Genomic DNA, 20,111 nt, shown 5'->3' on the forward strand with positions numbered 1-20,111 from the left:
GAGTATGATGTATTGGTGAGAGTTGTTTGCTAGGGGTGCGCTGAGTTTGGGGATGGCATTGCAGAATGTTCCCCAGGGTCTGTAGGTGAGGGTGCCTCTTATCGTGGTCTTCGCGTCGGTTTGTAGTAGGAAGTTGAGATGTTCCATGAGAGGAGTGGAGTCGATGTTGGTGATGGTGCATCTGATTGTTTCCTTGAAGATGATGACTTGTTGGCATAGTCACGGTGTATCATCTTGCATCCTTTGCGAGTGGAGGTGGGGATGTCAGGGTTCTAGGGAGGGGTTGAGCTACATTTTGGTGATGAAGGATGCATCCATGTAGAGGGTGGTGATGGTGTCCCAGATTTCTGTGACGTGTTTGCAGAGTGAGCAGGGGGTTGAGCAGTATACAATTGAGTGGTGTGGTTGCATCGTATTCTTGGTCTTGTGGGAAGAATAGATGCAGGATCTTTCGTTGGTTGTGTCACAGGAGAAGTGGAAGTGTTGGCAGGCTTAGGGTCCTTTGGTGGATTGTGGAGTGGACGAGACACAGCTGTTGTTTCAGCTACCGGGGTCCAGGAGTTCCCTAGTGGTGTATTGTCAAGAGGTGGGAGAGCCAGGGGTCCTCTGCTTTTCCAACCGCTAATATTTTGGTGGTACGCCCATTGCACATGTCCGCTGTGTGGTCATTTGGCAGCCTCCATTAGTGGTCCTGGTAGGTATGTCAAAGTGCAGGTAGTGCAGGGACAGCAGGCATTGCAGGAGCAGGGAGAGCAGGCAGCACAGGGGCAGGGACTGCAAGCAACGCAGGGATAGCAGGCAGGGACGGCAGGCAACAGAGGGGCAGCAGGCAACAAAGATGCAACAGGCAGCACAGGGAAAGCAGGCAACACAGAGGCAGCAGGCAGTACAGAGGCAGAAGGCAATGCAGGGGCAGCAGGCAACGTAGAGGTAAATGGCCATGCATGGGCAGCAGGCAGTCAGGGGCAACAGGCAGTGTAGGGGCAGGTGTAGCAGGCCACTCAGGGACAGCAGGCTGTGCATGGGCAGCAGGCACTGTGTATACCTAACGTTTCATAATAAATGGATACCTACCCAAAGGAGAAGCGAGACACTAGAAAAGTGAAGTCTGAGCTTGAGAAACTCAGAGAGAGAACAGATGAGTTGAGTAGTTACTTATTTTACCAGTAATATAGGAATCATGACCTTGTTTAAAGGGATTACTTTTAAATATTCAGAATCCAATTCTGGAATCCTGGTTGCAGCACATAGAAAAATCGAACCTGTTGAGCTATTTGGGATCTGTAGATGGGGTGATTTATGAACATGAAATAAACTTTGCATTTATTATAGATAGGGAAATTTCAGCATGTCTTGAGGAAATATTTGTGTATTGAAGAATTTTGTGAAAAAGGTGCTGTATTTGATGCAATAATGAGTTTTCCACTCAGGGTCACTCTTCAGTCTAGTTTTGGGATGGATACAGATTGAAAATTTTCAAAAGTCAGCTATACACCAATTTTAGTGGAGATGACAGATGAGTTAGCCATTGGTGTGGGTGCAAATGAAGAGTTATAATTCATGGGACTGATGGATGGTGCCTCTGTTGTTGGGAAAACAAATCCAGATTCTGAGCCAACCACAGCACCGAGATAGCCTGATTGCTCCCACTGACGACATCTGGGCCCTCCTAGACTGCAGCCAAATGGCAGCCCTCATCCTCATGGACCTGTCAGCTGCCGTCAACACCGTCATCCATCACATCTTGATCAGCAGACTCCACCACATCAGAATCCAGGGAGAAGCCCTCAAATGTAGCACCTCATACCTCAGTGGAAGAAACCAGAGAATCTGTCTCCTATCATTCATCTCAGAGCCCATGAAGGTAGGTTTTGGCGTTACCCAAGGATCATCCCACAGCCCCACCCTGTTCAACAAGTACATGACCCCCCTTGCTGACACAATCTGATCGCACTGACTCAACATTATCTCCTTCACCGACAACTCCCAGCTCGTGCTCTCACTGTCAGAAGACCCCTCCACCACCAGAGCTTACTTCCACAGATATATGAATAACATCGCCGACTAGATGAAGAACAACTTTCCCAAGCTCAACATGGACAAGATGGAAGTCCTCATATTTGGGAGCAACACCGAGCAAAGAACCGATGCATGGTGGCTTGCTAAACTTGACCCATCCTCAGCCCCAACAGACCACACTCGCAGCCTCAGCATCATCCTGGACAGCAGCAATCCATGAAGAATCAGGTAAACGCAATCTCATTCACCTGCTCCCACACCCTACGCATGCTTCGCAAAATCTTCAGGTGGTTCCCAGCACCAGTAGGACAAACCCACTGGCCCTTATCAACAGCAGGCTGGACTATGATATCACACTCTATGTAGGAATCACTGCACGCCTCCTGAAGAGACTATAGATAATAAAAAGCTCCGCTGCAAGATTCATCCTCAACCTCCTCAGACAGACCCACGTCACACCCACCTCAAGAAGCTAAACTGGCTCCCAATCCAGAAGAGATGCCAGTTCAAGATGTTGACCCATGCATACAAAGACCTGCACAATCTAGGATCAGATATACATCAACAAATGCATGACCCTCCACCAACTAACCAGACACCTTTGATCTGCCTCCCTCTTCCTCTTTGACACCCCAAAGATCCACCGGGGCAAAAGCAAAGGACGCTCCTTCTCACACCAGGTGGCAAAAACTTTGAACAACCTTCCCCTGCACCTCAGGACTGCCCCATCACTCCAGAAATTCAGGAAAGGACTCAAGATCTGGCTGTTCGAATGAGCGGATCACCACAAAGCAGTCAGCAACTCCAGCGCCTTGAGCCCCACATGGATGATTTTCTGTGCTCTACAAATCCTTGATTGATTGGATGATTGTTGAATGGATGGCATATGGTGGGAAACTGCTTTGTAGTTTACTTTACATATGTAAGGGTTTCTATTTTTCTTTTAGGAACATCTGTGTAGTGTCTCATGCTAGAGTATTGAGATTCAAGGTGACTTGGAAATATAAACTTAGTGCATATTAGAATAATAATTTATGTTTATAGCTTTGAAAAGTCTTTCGCTATAAAATCAGGGATAAGATGATGTGTACTTTGTGATAAAAGGTAACAATATGCAAGAATAAGAATAATAAATGGCTACACTTTTTTAAAAAACATTACAAATGACCTTGCATCCTCTATATTGCCTTATCTTAATTCTGATGCTGTTACCCTCTATGAAAGTTTGAGTTCTCAGGTAAATGTGCTCCCCATTACAGTGTTGCTGTAGTATATCTTACCCCAATCTTCCCAGCCATGGGACAAAACTCCTTTCACTGATTGCTTTGCATTGGGCGAAAATTAGGCCGTTCAAGGATGGCTTGTTATGGAAACTGGAGATGAACCCATACAAGTCGAGAGTGCGAAAGAGTGGATTTGAGTGGTCATTCTGGCAAAAGATTGAAATGCCTGAAGAAAAAAGTGCCTTCCGGTTAGAATCAAGTGCCTGTGACTCATAAATTTGGAGGGGGTGGATCACTTTGTATTCAAAGATATAGAGGCAGTCTTGCAGACGGAATGGTAAGTGCTAAGTACAGGTAAGATGGGAAAATTGGAAATGCTAGATGTTAAGGAAAGGCGCTTCTAACAAATTGCTAGAGCTTCACCTTTTTTGGGGTGAGCAGGCCTTGGGAGGTTGTCAGCCGCGGATCATGGAGGGAGTTGCGGTGGGGCATAGAGGAGGAGCGGGGAGGGGCAGGCTGGTGGGTGCTAAAAACCGGCATATGGATAATTGGAGGTAAGTAAACAATTTAATGAATAAAATGAATTTCGTAGCGCGCACTGCATCACATTTTGCGATGCAGGTGACTCTACGAAATTCGTTTTATTAATTAAATTGTTTAGTTACCTCCAATTATCCATATGCCGGCTTTTAGCACCCCACTACCACCGCAACTCCCTCCACGGGCCGCGGCTGGAGGTTGTTACATGATTGAATTAATACCGCTTGCTTGTGGATCATGCACTAGGCACTACATTGATTGATCTTATAATGACACTTTATTTCAACAGCACCGTGAGTGAATTCACACTTTATATGTGGGCATATTCCTGAATGTGTGACATGACTTGATTACTGCTGAATTGTGTCCCAAGTGTTACACTGATGCCATTTTTACTACACTTGATTATCAAAGAAGTTTTTCGGATCATCTTATTGTTTAAAGGAGGGTTGAACATAGATCGTTTAGTATGCAACATGACACGATTCTTCTGGATTGTGCTCTAGGTGCTATATCTACCACTCTACCACTCTTTTGATTGCATTTGTATTCCACAGACAGAACACCAGACAATTCGTCCCACAAGCACTTATCATTAACAGATTTGACTATGGCAGTGCACTCTACACTAGAATCTCCAAGCAGCTCAAACAGAACCTCCAGACCATCCAGAAAGCTGCCACATGACTCATCTTCAACAGTCCATGCCTCCCCCACATGCCACTCCACCTCAAAGAGCTGCACTGGCTCCATTCACAAACACAGCCAGTTCAAACTCCTCAAACAAACATACAAAGCCTTGCATAACACAGGGACCTGAATACCTGAGTGGACGAATACACCTCCACCAGCCAGCCAAACACCTATCCTCAGCCGCATTCTCACTTGCACACACCCCACACATTTGCAAAAGCATAGCAAGATGGTGTGCGTTCTCCTGTTTCGCATCCAAACCTTGGAACAAACTCCCTCAGCACATCAGAGCCTCCCACTCACTTCTTGAGTTCCGTAAGAAACTGAAGACTTGGCTATTCGAATAACCTCTTGTAGACTGTAGGCGAGTAGGATCTGCTTCTTATGTTTACCCCCACTTTTTGTGGATGTCTCACTGTTTTCGACTTAGCTGGGATTCTGCTATCCAGGATTGTATGTACTTTAGGTACACTTCAGATTGGATACTGGGGTACCCTTATCAGTCCCTAGTATATGGTACACCATGTACCCAGGCCATAGGTACCCTAGAGGCTTCTCAGGGGCTGCAGCATGTATTATGCCATCAGTGAGAGACCACTCAAACTGGCACCACAGGTCTGCTACTGCAGTCTGTGTAAGGTGGTGTATACACCCCTTACTTTGATATAGGTTCCCTATATCTATTCTAATCACTGCACATATAAACCTATCAGTCACCCCTATGGCAGGTCTTATCAATCCTGAAGGCAGGGTGCTGGGTTTTGTGTGAGAGGGTGCCCCTGCATGAGCAGAGCCCCTCTGCAGTCTTCGGAATCTATTCTCGGGGGTTGTCTGTGATGCAGCCAACCCATATATTCTTAAGTGCATTATAACCTCGCGGTAAATGCTAACTTTAAAACGGCTGCTTAGAAACATGTTGTGTTTGGTGTCAAATACCTTGGAATCATACCTCCAAACCAGTTACTGGTGTGGGAGGTAGGATTCCTTCCTTGTGGAACCACTGATGTGGGGCACCGGTCTACCCGGTACCAGCTTTCTGGACCTGGGCAGCACAAAATGGATACTGCCAGCCACAGACATGAGTCTGCACTCCTGCTGCTGAGCTGTGCTCAAGCAGGGGAAAGTTGGACAATAAGTTTCCTTTCACAGGGAGCTGTGACCACCTCCCAGACAGGCTTTAGTGTATTGGGGCTGGGTGGGTGCATTCTGAAAGGGCCTGAAGGTCTGCACTGGGGCACATTTGGTGTCCCTATGCATAGTCCAGCTCAAACCAGTTACAGGTGCCATTTGCTCCTGCTCTGGTGCGACACTGGACAAAGGACATGGGTGTAACCACCCCTCTGTCCCGCCTCTTGCCTAGGAGGGTCCCCAGAGTTTGTCCAACCCCTTCCTTGGGTATAAAGTAGGGAACCTGACTACAGGAATTTAGATTTTACCTGGACTAAACTCTGCAAGCAGAAACCAAGTACTTCGACAATCTACACTACGCTGGATGACTGAAAAATCTCCCTTGGAGTAAAGGAGTTACTCCCCTGCAAGGCAGGCACCTTTAATGGATCTGACCGGTTTGTATCTCCTGAGCACCTGAGGACTCTGTGTACTTTTGCAGCAGTATATGCTTCTTTGCAATCCCTGAGGCTGTGCTTTGGGCTACGTTTTGTCCTGACCCCAAGCAGTAATTGCATCGGAGATTTTTGGCCTACACTCCACGAGTGTTCCATGGGCTGGTATTTTGTGATTCAGCTCGAGGTCCCTTTGTGATCCCTGGTCCGTTGGCCTGTGGGTCCCTGAGAAGATAACTTTGACTTCTGTTGGGCTTTCCTGGTTGCTCTAGACATGCCCTGACTCTCCATAGCTTAGAGAGTCTCCAGGACCTTGCTGGTCCACACCGGGCCTGCTTTCCTCTGCCCGCATGGGTTGTATTTGCCAAGGAGTGTTGGAGTACAATCTGAACACTGACCCCTCAGCACTCAACATCTTTCATGGGACAGCTCACCTCTGGACTTTGGTCATTGTCGACATCTCCTGATCCCCGTGGCTGCAGAGTCAAGCACCCCGTCATCTCACCTGAAGCACCCGACATAGGTGGGCATTCGTCTACCGAGACCCTGGTCACCTTGAAGTGACCCAGACTCTGTCCCCTATGCTTTCAGGTTCTTCTCACCTCGAATCCAGGCTTGGATTCCTTTGGACACTTTTCATCTTCCCGGTAGCAGCACTTCTTTGAGTCACGCCATTGAAAACGATGAAGGTTTCCGACTCCACTTGACCCCTATGCACCCGGCTCCTCTGGGATGGGTAATACGGGTATCTCAGTACTCACAAGGGTGCTGTCCTTAGAACCTTCTATGTTCCAAAGGGTTTTCCTTAAGTCTTCTCTGAAGTGTCCTTAAACTCTAAAATTCCAACTGCGACTTTCCCATAGAGTTGTACGGAACTCGCGTCTGTGTTCACACACTGCACTCGTCCTCCGTGGGTCCCCAGTGTCACTACTTTGGGTGGTTCCTTGGGGTCCCAGCAATTCTTTGTGCTCTAGGCACTGTGTCTAGTTAAGTCGTGGTTGTTATACCATTTTTTTAGTATATGGTGCTGTCTCCCCTTGGAGCCTGCTGTGAATTGTGCTATTTACCGTTGTTCTATTGAATATTAATTGTGTGCCTTGTGCTCTAATCTCTTATAGAGGTTAGTAGAGAGTGTTTAGTATTAAATACATATATTTAATATATCTCTTGTGTGATTCTCCTTTCATTTGGTTATTCAGGAGGTTCTAGACTGGTAAAACAAGATGCTTTACATTCCTTCAAGACTTAGCCTAAAGGCTGCTCTCTATAGCTACCACTAGGATAGCTTTCATAAAGGGTATCTTTGACCTAATTATCAATAAGGGTCGTTTGGACTGGTACTGGGTGCCCACTTTAATCAGTGGACAGCATATACCAGGCAAACTTCTCACAGAGACCTCGCACCTTACTCCTACTCTAGCATCTGGATACCTAAACGGGTGATGAGCATGCTCTACAAATCAACATAACATTTCATTTCAACAGCACTTAGGCATTCATTATAAGTCGTGATATTTCAACTGGAGCAATAACTCCAGATGAAATTACATAAATTTGCAATTCTGGAATGATCCGGTCCACAAACTCCAGACTCAATAATTCCATGCCTGGATAAACTTGATCAAATAGTTGCGTCAACGTTGAGCCACACAATGGGGCACCAGAGCAATGCCGCCCTTAAGTCAGATGTATCAAGCCTTGCCCGGCTTGATAAATCTAGAGTAATGCAACACAGAGCAAATCGCTGTGTTGCGTTACTCTGCCCCAGGCTGATGTTCCCACGCATCCACCCATGGATTTCGGGCCATTCCCAGATTTACCATTAGTAGTATGCATCAAAATGCTATGGCTCTCATGGTGAGAGGTAACAAGGAGAAATCTATTTTATCCTAATTCTGCAGCACATGTAGAATGAGGAAAATGCCTCAGAGAATTGTTTTTGTTCAGGATGGGGTCCCTTCCTGCATAACAACAATGCTGCTTACAATGCAGGCACCCTTACATCATGGTGCAAAGGTGCCTGAGTTGGCGCTGGGCAGCACACTGTGAGCCAGTGCAGAAAAAGGTCAGGAATGCACAGTATAATGTCAAATACGGCCCATTCCTGTCATTTCCATATCATGCAACTCAGTAAAGTGACTTGCTACTCTGCATGATTTTTTCATAAATATGCTTCTGGATTCTTCCAGACTCAGCAGTGGCATTGGCTGCAGGCAGCAACATTGCCTGGCCTGCCCCCACCTGCACACTTCAGGGAACCAAGCAATGGCACTGTCAGATGGGCCCAAGCCTTCCTTGCACACTTGCCCTCCTACTTCACATCCCCTTTTCCCAGCAGCCCTCCTGCTGACACTTTCCGCCTGCTCCAAGTGCTTCCTGTTTTGTGTACCAGGTAGTGGATGAGTTCCTTTTTGATCAATCTCAAAAACAGTGGGGCATATTAGCTAGAACCTCGTTAAAAGTTTCCTGCTGCTAAAACGCAATCATTTTAACGAGGTTCTTGCTAATATCCCCCAGTGTTCTATGGGAGCATCACAAGATGTGGAGGAGGCCAGGTGTTTGCAGGAGATTAAGTGTGAGACTTACCACCTGTTCTGTATCGTGTAGCAAGTGCCAAATAGATCACCGTTTGCTCGCCTTTGATTCGAATAGTTATTTGTGGCTTTAGCACATTTTGCTCTGTTTATTACAACATACAATATACGTAGAAACATGCCTCACCGATGTTTGGTTGTACCTTCTTTTTTCTTTAATATCTCAATAAAACGTTAAAAATAATCAGGTGTTTAAAATGGTACACTAGGCTTGCACGGATCATAGGGAGCCTGCCAAAAAGGAAAGCATCTGAATTCAGTCTTTCTTAAATGCATTGTCACTAGGTGGCACCAGTGCATCTTTTAAAGGAGCACCTTTGAAAATCCGCTACCCTTCCATTTTCTGTGTAATGACTCCGTTCTTTCAGCGCTAAGCCAATCACAAAGATGTCTCTGAGATCTTCTCTTAAACCTACAGGGGCAGATTTACAAGCCCCTTGCGCCACGTTTGCGCCACCTTTTAACATGGAAAAAGTGGCGCAAAAGTGTCACAAGGGGCTTTGTAAATCTGCCCCAAAGTGTTTAATCTAGATGCCCGAGGCAACGAAAGTCTGCTCTGCCCATAGTCTTCATGATAAAGAGCATCTCATTTTTACTCTCAGATCTCATGAAATTTGCGCCTGTTGGTTTCTGCAGTATGCTTTAAGGTTCGTTCTATACGACTCTGATGTTCTTCGCTCTCCATTGTGTCCTCGCATTCAGCTATAAGTCTCTGTTTATGCTGTAATAAGTGCCACTTTTGATCATGTCTTTAATAGACATCTTCAATATGATTCCTTTAATTACAGCGGTTCTAACACATTGTGCCCCCTGATTTGTCAAACATGTTGGTATTGGTTGATTTCTGGCATGTGCTTGTGGTGACCACGGGTGCTAAATAACATCATGTTTGTGATCTATGTTTCCGCCACAGCCAAAATCAACTGCACCTCCACTGAATACAGAACCTTTTAAGACATGGGCAAAGTGGGCAATTACCTAGGTCTCCCACCCTTCAAAGAGGGCCGTGGGAATTTGGAAAGTAAACGTTATCTCTCTCTAGCTCACCTCTGTCTAAGTCTATATCTGAACCTCTCCACTCTCTGCTTGTCTCTACTTCTACCTCTGCCTGTCTCTGCCCAGTGTCCTCTTAAGGATATTTGGGGATCCTAGAAAGACATCTTTCGACTGTTTGTTTGGCATTGTGCAGGCTAAAATTAGTACACAATTGGGCAATGAAGTTGAGTGTTGTTACGAATAGAGGCACCCAAAATATTTCTTGTCCTTAACACGACACTGATTGAGTGCATTGAGCTGAGGTGTTTTTATGTTGGAAGGATGACTGCCTCTTGCTTTCTTTAACAGAAGGCCTGGGAAGCCTAAGACAAATATTAGTACTCCACTCACGTATTGCAATAAAAAGCAGAACAGCAATTACAGATAGAGCTGCCTTCGACAATGCAGCCAATTTCTAGAAGGATGCTGCTGGCTCTCGCCCTATCAGCCCCAAGGGCGGTGGTGCTGCAAAATGATATTCATTTGTGGATAGGGGCACAATAAACCAACCAGCCAATACTGGCCAGGCCTCCACAGTCAGATTCACTGGAGCTATTCCACAATATTTCTATAGTCACAATGGTGGCCATTGACCTGCAATACATCTTTGTGGAAAGCAAAGAATTTAGGGAGATGATGGGAGAGGAAGAAATCGTAAATATGGGAGATGAAGAATTTGTAAATATGGATCTGAGTACCCCATACTTAATCGTGATATTATTGAGGATTGTCTCAAATCCCCTTTTGTCCTCAAAATCACTTGTTTGAAATATATTAAACACCTCTCCAGGGATTTGGGGCACCTAGAATATTTTGGTCAGCCTGATTCCCTGGTGCGCATCAGTCAAAGGGAATTAAGTCAGAATGTATGTAACTGAAGATCTATGGGGCATATTATCAAGAAACGGCATTAAAATTATTGCAGCTTTAGCAGCAGGAAACTGCCGCTAAAGTGGCGATAATGGGCTTGATAATATGCCCTTGTGAATTCCCATAGAAGCCCATGTTTTGCTGTGAAAATGGGCTTCTATTGGAATTCTCAAGGGCATATTATCAAGCCCATTATCGCCGCTCTAGCGGCAGTTTCCTGCCGCTAAAGCGGCGATAATTTTAACGCTGTTCTTGATAATATGCCCCTAAGTTTGTCCGCAGAACTGCTGCACCCCAGCGCACTTAAAAATCAAATGATGTCGGTTACATTCAAAATTCAACCATATATAGAATCTAGAATCGCAGCCAAGGCTTGGAACGACCTCCCCTCCAACTCCGGCAAGCCCTCTCACTGTTTCAGTTCAGGAAGGACCTCAAGACCTGGCTCTTGGGATGACCCAAGCAATCAAGGGAGCCACGCCGCCACGCCCCCAATGCCTTGAGACCCTCGTGGGGGAGTAGCTGTGCTTTACCAAACCTGATTGATTGATTGCTCAGTGACAGGCAGAGGTTCGTTCTAACTCGATTCAGAAAGGACATATTTCAGCGCCTCACTAGCTTTCCCAATATGGATGATTGGTCTTCGTCTTTAGTAAATTGTCCTTGTGACAATGTGTCGACCCAAAGTACTATACATATTGGATTCTTTTGTAAATTTTTATAAAGATCAGAGTAGAGGTCTAATTAATCCACTGTTGAGATCGTTCAATTTTGTACAATGCAGGACTGCACATTTGTTTTTACAATTTGTATGGTTTGTTTTTTTGCTGTAAAATGATTTTGAGTTTTTTATGGTCTGTGATTAATCGCAGAAAGATGTTAAAAGCTTGTAACGCTGTTCTTGATTAGCAGCAGTATCTGCAATTTTCATTAGCATCAGAAAACTTCAATATATTTCATGTACACGTGGTTTCAGGATCTTATTTATGTGGATGATTTTTGTGTTTTATAATATGCTTTTATGATTCTAAAATGAAAATGAATAAAGCTTCTTTAATTTGAATTCTGCAACCAATTAACTTAAATTGGACGATTATACAGTAGTGTTTTAGACAACTATTAAAAATATTGCTCGCCGACATGCAGATCTGATTAAAACTAATACAGTCTGTAGTTTTAGAGACTCTTCATTCTGTCACATCGCACAAGTTGCAACAAAGGTAGTCCTCGTGACCTCTGCAGAATCTCGGGGTTAAGGGGAACCTCTCGGAAGACACATAGGGGCATATTCTCAAGCCCCTATCGCCACGGGAACGTCACTTTTTTTGATGTTCCTGTGGCAATAGGGCCAGAGCCCTATTCTCAAGGCAGCGTTAAGGCACTTAAAATTTCTTAAAGCCACGTTAAGTGGCTTGATGCTGCCTTGAGGATGGGGCTCCTTCAATGTTAAACTTAGCGTGAAAGGGGGTGTGCAGTGGGTGTTGCGATGGGCATACCACCGCAACACCCACTGAGTTTGATGCTACCGCCTATTATCAAGGGTGGCGATAATAGGTGGCAGAGCCAAACTTAAGACCTAGAAAAATCAGGTCTTCATGTGGCTAAATGAGGAGAAAACCTTTATTTCTCCTCGTTTTTGCTTTTTCCATGTGTGCTGCATGTAGCAGCACACATGGAAAAAGCAAACTGGAAAAAGCAAACTGGCATTTTCGGTTTGTTAACTAGTGGAGAAGTGTGGCTCAATGCTTAGAGCGGCAGACCTTGATGCAGAATGCTGGCCAGGGACCAGGGTTCGATTCCCGCCTTGGCGGGTTCGGGCTTAAATTCCTCTGACCGGATATTCTCGCTTCAGTGCCGATTCTAAGCATGGGTCCCACGCTGCAACTCTGGGCAATAGCTTGCTTAGTCTCCACAAAGGCCCCCTGATACACAAGGGATGCCTGGTTTCACCATGGGATGCCCAGGAGTGGACACCCCACAAGGAAAAGCCAGGAGGGGTTCCCTTGTGGTAGGAGTACAAGCGCCGGGATGCCTCCGGGTCACTGTTCGCGCTATACAAATACGCCACATTTACATTTACATTTACATATGGTCCTGATGAAAGCAGCGGACACCCTGATGGGTCCATAGACTGCAGAAACATGTTGTCCTTTACAATTTAAATAGTAGCTATTTGTTAAACCTACTATGTGTAGGAAGGTGGATATCTGACTATGGTTACCCCCAAACTTTTTGCCTTGTGTTTAGCTGGTTTTCGACTTAGTTGGCCTGGCTCCCTGCTATTCAGGGCCCCAGGCTAATTGCTCTCTCCTTAAAATGGACTCCATGTACCCTAGGTACATACACAATTGGAACTGGTTCACCTTATAGGCTCCTGTAACAGTGTACCATAGGTACCCAGGGCATAGGTGTTTCCAAGGCCTACCAGGGGCTGCAGCATGTATTGTGCCACCCCTGGCCTGGCCTCCATATTTGATCACTCAGCTGGGGTAAGTTGGTGTAATCACCTCTTACTTAGATATAGTATACCTATATCTAACCCTAACTGGACACATGTTAACCTATAAGCCACTCCTATGGAAGGCCTCAGCAATCCTGGCGGCAGAGTGCTTGGTTTCATGTGAGATGACGCTCTGGCACGAGCTGAGCCCGTCTGCAGCTGTAGGGAACAACTCCCTTAGCTGTTCCCGGATATTGCCATACCATATACTCTTAAGTGCATTATGATCCTCGCGGTTATATGCTAACTTTGGTTTGGCTTTATCAAAACATGTCGAGTAAGGTGTCATATGATTTGGAATACTATCACCTCGACAGTCCTGTCGCCTGGGATAGCATTCCACCCTTCTAGAGGGACACGACATGTACATAACCTGAACCCCGGTTAAGGTTAAACTCGAGGCTCAGCATCACAAAATGGATGCTGCCACCACAGACACAAGTCTGACCTCCTGTTGCTGGGAGTCCTTCCAGCAAGGGAGGCTTGGACAAAGGGTTTCCTGCCTTGGGAGCTGCGAGCACCACCCCAGACAGGATTTTGTGTATTGGGTAGGACAGGGCTGAATAGATTGAGACATGCCTGGGGCACACAAGGTGTCCCCGTGCATAAGCCAGTCCAAACTGGTGCTGGGGCTTTCCAGCCCCAGTCCTGGAACGGAGCTGGACAAAGGAAAGGGGGTGTAACCTCCCCCCTTCCTGGTCCCACCCAGAGTAGGGACCTATCAGGTGATCCACCCCTCAGATTGGGAATAAGAGTGGGAGCAGTGCCATAGCACTTCAGATCATCCTGAAATCAACTTGAAACAAAGAAGAAGACTGAACTTCGACATTCTGCTGCACAGAAGACTGAAGAGTATCTCCCTTGTGGCCTAGGAGTGGCCACCCTGTGAACACAGGCACCAACCAGCAACTCAATGTCTGCTTTGCCGCCGCCTCCTGCCGCAGCCCGAGCCCAGAGCCTGACGAGACCCAGACTCCCAGACATCTCAGAGCCCGATCCACAGTCCCTGCAAAGAAGAGACCCGTGGAGGCACCGAGAGAGGTGGGACCGGACATCTCGAAAGACCCCTGAGAGGCTAACTGCGCAGCACCCGAGGCACCCTCGACGCTGTGCTTTGGGATTTGAGAAGCCCCACTATCAAGCAGCATTTGCACTGAAGATCAGCCCCCCAGCATCTCCACGATCTGCGAGGGGCCCTTTTGCACTTTGCCACTCGACGCGCTATCCCGGCCACTTGCCACGTGGCTAGCGGCCATCTTGGCGACAAAACCAACAATCAACACTGCGGGTCTGGTTGCTCCAGACTTGCCCTCGCTCCTGTAAAAAAGGAGCACCCGCTCTGACCTTGCTGGTCCGAGTGATAAGCTTTCTTCACTTCCTGCATGGCTTGCATTAGCCAAGGCCTGTTTGCTCCAATCAAGTTGCCGACACCGCCAACAGCTAGAGCCTCTGTGGGACAGCTCGTGATCGACTCCTGGACTTCCTCGACCTCTTCGTGTCCACGTGGCTGAGGAAACAAGCTGCACCTCATCTCCTGTTTGCACCCGACATCGCCTGGTTCCATCCTGGTTCCACGGTAGTCACTGGCTAGTGACTTTGAACATTGTCCCCTCTGCTTTCAGGTCTTCACCACTTCAGATCCACCCTTGGATCCACCAGAACTCTCCTCGACGACCCGCCTGCAGCATCTTTATCTTCAGGCACCATCGACCTGCGTGACGAAACCCGACACTACTTTGCACCTGTGCACCCGCTTCCTGCGGCGGGTGAGGTAACTCAACAACGCCGGTGTTCCTACACTGGTACACACCTCTACTGTCTAGGTCCTACGTTTTGTCCCTCTAGGTCAGTCGGAAGGTTCCTTAAACACTAACTTTGTAACTTTTACGCACCATTGACATTGCATTGGTGTATGCGTGCACTATAAGCGCTTCACCCGAGTCCCGCGGGCCTTTCCCGACTCCTTCACTGTTAGTCCCGAACAGCTCCAGTGATTCCCCAGGCCCTAGGCCTACTTCCTTTCAGCTAGGTGGTTCTTATACCACTATTTTAGTATATGGTTTAGGTGGCCCCTAGGGATAATCCATATTGTGCAACTTTTGTGTATTTAAACTGTGTTTTGTTTTAACGCATTTGCTTCTGTGCTCATAAAGAGTATAGGGGATTTGTAGTAAATAAATATATATATATTTTCAATAAATATCTGTGTGGTGTCCTTTCATTTGGTATTCAAGGGGATTGTGTGTGATAAAACAGCTTGCTTTACATGCCTTTTACAGAGTTTAGCCTAAGACTGCTTTGTCCATGCTACTAGGATAGCTGGTCTATAAGGTTGACTTACAACCAATCATCATAAGGGTTGCTTGGCATGGTACAAGGTGATCACTAGAACTAGTGAGCATCATATACCATGCCAACTTCTCACACTATGTTCCCGCACTGGTTTTTAAACGTTGTAAACATGAGAGGTACCTTATAAATTATTTTCCTCTTTGTTCTCCAATTTTATAGTCTACACTTTACTCACACACTCACTATCATTTTTTCCTCACGCACTGCTTTGTAGTTATCAGTACATGGTTACCTTCCTTAAATCCTCAACACACTGGGGCATCCACTCTAAAGTTTCTGAGTGGCTGCAAGAATGCTCTCCTTGGTGTGAGGAGGCCCAGATGATGACAAGGGCGGCACCGTACGATAACTGATGGGTACTTTCATAGCATGGAAGTATTTTGTGCTTGAATCACATTTCTCTTGATTTACAATCACATCTAGGATTGATTTGTATGTCAGACATTGTTTCACGGATAGTTTGTTTAGACCCACAGTTACTCATTGTTTTTCATACTGTCTTTTTCTGGGGACGTATCTGTGCCTGGTCTTAGAATTTCCCCTTGGACCCTCTTTCTATCGGTTTTTTCATGAAACCTAAAAAGAACCAAACCAAAATAAGCATTCCTTAAATGAAATAAAACAAAAAGGTAAGCTTTCTCTAAGACAAAATTATAATGAAACCCAAACAAAGAAAGCCTTCCAAGCTTTCTCACCTAGAGAAATCTCAAACATTCCTGTGTGGTTTAGCACTGCCTCACACTTCTGCATTCAAATTAAACTCACTAAGGAAGCAGCAGGTTGCAGCCCATCCACCAGAATCTTTTTTTATGTTCAGCTACCAGCAAAGCTTGCAGCAGTTATCACGCATTAGCGGTTGCCAAAGAAAATTACCGGTAGTGGGGGTGCTTTTTGTTGTTTTTGAAAATCAATAAAATTGGCTTACCTGGCTGCCGACCGCAATCTTGCCTTTGTTCTCTTTTATTCCAGCAGGAAGCATACACAGACTCCCCAAAACCAATCACAACACTGCTGTCACCATGACAGCAGCATGGTCATTGGTCTGAGCGTCGTGGTTCGGGGCTCAGACAGGGACTATAAGACTGTGCATGTTTCCCACCAGGCTGTATACTACTGGTGTAACATGCAAAGTGCGCATCACAGTTTTTCCGGCCAAACCATCATGCAAACGTACTTAATTCCCAACCAATCCTCCCCTGCTGGCTGTGTCGACAGCCCAACCCTGCCCTGCCCCTCCCCTTAAACCTCTCTCAGTGTAAAAATAAAATGTTAATATTATTGAGTTATTATCATTTTATGTTTACTTTTTCCACACTGTAAGTAAGTAAGTAAGCAATTCTTTATTGTTTTAGGTTAATAAAAACCGTTACAAAAAGTGAAATAAAACAAACTCATAAGAAATTTAAAAGACCTTAAAAGCAGAAAAATTCATGGTTGATTGAATAGTATAGGTAAAAAACAATAAAACCCCACGGGAAAAAATGTTCAATGCACTTAGTCCTATACTGGGCTTCCACTATACAAGTGCCTGGGTTATTTGTTTCCGTTCCGCTAGTTTCAGAAATTTCACTAGCTTCCCGTTTAGTGGCGGGAGACCAGGATCAAAACAAGCGAGGACTGCTTGTCTACGTGAGCGGACTCCTAGTGGGGCGACACTCCTTCGCCTTAGTGAAGAAGCCGCCGCTGTTCTCACGTCACGTTTTTGATAATCATGCTTACTGCTGCAGCATCCCACTTTTCTTGCTTGTCCCTGTTATGCCGAAGGAGTAATGTTTCAAAGTCAGAAAAAATTACTGCTATTTATGCCCAAGTAGTTTGTTGAGACTGAGACCTTCCTTTCTTCCTGGGTGCAAATTTTCTACCCATTCTGCCTATAATGGGTGCTTGCCTGCATGGTTTTTACTTCGGCATGGGCAATACAGGCACAATTTGCACATTATCCTCAATTCTGAGGCCTGAAACTCATAATGGTATGGTAAATGTACACGCTCTATCTAGCTGATACGTTTAGTAGTTACCGCAACAAAATATGTGCCCAAGATTGAATGAGTGCCTCACTGGTAAATTATTCTGCTAAATATTCCTAAATACACCATCAGAATAGAAATCTTGCAAATGCTGCTGTCAATGTGATTTCAACCAGTTGTAGAAAAGCACCAGTAGTTGTATTGCATCTCATTCAGTGAATGTATACATCTCTGTGTCCTGTCATCCAGGTGATTGATTTTAATTTTTCTTTAACATACAACAATGTATGTATTATTTTCGGGTCTCACAATAAAACGTTTCTCTCGACTTACGAAATGAATGAAATGAAATGAAAGAAAATTTATAACGCGCAACTAAAACCCGAAGGCATCAAGGCGCCTTACGCTGTACAGCAAGCGCTGTCGATAAAATCTTTCATCGTCATATTGTCCCATTCTGCAGCATGTGGTGCATCCCAAGGCGCCTCAGCGGGAATCTACAAAGAAATGCATGTCATTAGCAACTGTATGTACTGCACATACGCCTCAACATGTCCATTGGAGGTTGTTTTTCCTTTACATGTCTCGTCAACAGACCGTTTTTTCGGCTGTCTGTAGGTAAACATCCCTACTGTATCCAATACAGACGTAAGGCTTTGCCCACCGCGCCCCGTCTATGAAGAGGCACAGTTTGAAACTCAAGAGACAAAATCCTGAAAAGCAAACAAAAGGCACGTGTACATGCCATCGGGTCCACAGGTAGAACAACACGGTGGCAGAGCAGTCTGGAGAGGAACAGATGTAAAAGTGAGGGAGAGGGTTGACTGAACCTGCCAACAGCAAACTTGAGCCACGAGGCTGTGACCTCGGGATGTGGAGTGAGATGAAGGGACACAGAGGACGAAGGAAGAGATATGGGGTGGACAGATCATAAGGCGGGAGGCCTGTGGTGTGTAGTTCGTCCAATGACCGTGCAGAATGATAGAAAGTGGGATCTGAGGGAATTTTTCAGCTCCCTTCACAGACTTTGTTAAGCACGTTTCCTCAAATATTATAGAATTGCAGCAAGAGAAGTAATTTTATCTGTCCTATAATATAATGGTAAAGGTACTGATGCAAAATTGACACACTGAAGTGGCCAGTAGCTTGCGCCTGCCACCAAGTGAACCTGCAGTGGACACAGGCCAGCCAGTTAACAGAACCGCTGGTAGCGGACCATTGAGACAGCTCTGGTTGGTGTGAGGTCCTCCATCTCCCGAACCAAAGAGGTGAACCCTGGGATGAGTTCCTGCCCCAGCCAGAGGTTCAACACTACCATCAATGGTACTATAAGGTAAGAGCACGACCATAACTCTGTACAAGTGGTGCTAAGCAAAGTAGATCACTGCACCATCATGGCTGTAGGCATGAACAACAGCCAACCTGCTGAATCGTCACTCACATCAATGTGAGTGCCAGTGACCAGTGGCATAGCAAGGACAGGTGGTACCCGGTTCGGAAAATGTCTTGTCAGCCCCCCCCCACATTGAAATTATTAAAGAAAGTAGAAAAATAAGATACTTACAGTTGAAAGTGTCATTTTTTTATTTTAAAAACATATTTTTGCCATGTTGTCACCCCCCTCAGTGGTGACACCCTTGGCGGCCCGCACTCCCCTTCCTACGCCGCTGCCAGCGACACAGAAACAAAGTCACTCCCAACAAAGGAAGTCAACGTAATTGTAATAGAAGACTCGGATTCACTAGCCAGCTGTGCATCCCCATTTAATGACTGTCCAAAATTAAAAGCAATGTGGGTCTCATGTACACAGACATTTACCGTTGTAAAGGTCAAATCGGAGCCTTTGCAACATCAGAATGGCATTTTTATATGTACAAAACCCACTCTGCGATAAGGTTCGCAAGTAAATACCGGATCTGTGTTTGGAAGGAGCATGTAAAGGGAGTCTCTGCCAAATACAGATTCCTAAAGTTATGCATTATTGTTTTACGACTGAGATTCTGATGCAAAATATTAACATTTTCCCACCTTGTCAAAGGTGACGGTAACCATTTGCAAACAGGACAGGGTCCACAAGAGATCCCTTCTCCTTAGTGAGTGTGGGCAGAAAGCTTTTTGAGGAGCAGGCAGTGGTCACTGGACCATTTCCTATTCCTAAAAAATGGTTCTATATATATATATAATTTTTTTTTTACACGAATCCTGTATTCATTTTACAAAAAACGAGCTACATTACAAAAAAAAAGGATGTATTTATTTAAATGCAATCTATGGCACAGTGGTCTACCGTCAAGCATATGGAACTAGCCAGTCGCAGTGGGTCGTAATTTGCAACCTGTCTCATGCATAATTATGTTAGGTTGAATTACGACCCACTTCAATTCAGTATTTTGTGAGCCAACCTATTAATACGTAGGTTAGTACTCAAAATACCAATGCATTCATCAGAAGGCAGTGTGCAAATTGCGATAATTTCTACTGAATGCATTTGAATACATTCCAAACAAAAAAATCACAAATTGTGAATCATCATTATTTGAAATTTTTTATTTCATATTTGAAATAGTAGTACGAGGCCCTGTGTTCTCTAAATTGGAGACTCTTCTAGGGAACATCTCTCCTTCACTTAACTAGATTCTCCTTGCTCCACTCCTGAAGCTAGATGTAAGCTCTTGTCCCAGCAAATTTACTGTAGACGTGGTTATTCCCACCTGTACCTGTAATGAAAAAAAATCAAGAGAACAATCTGATACAAA

This window comes from Lissotriton vulgaris, chromosome 2_1 (assembly GCF_964263255.1).
Source record: "Lissotriton vulgaris chromosome 2_1, aLisVul1.2, whole genome shotgun sequence".
Lineage (NCBI taxonomy): Eukaryota > Metazoa > Chordata > Amphibia > Caudata > Salamandridae > Lissotriton > Lissotriton vulgaris.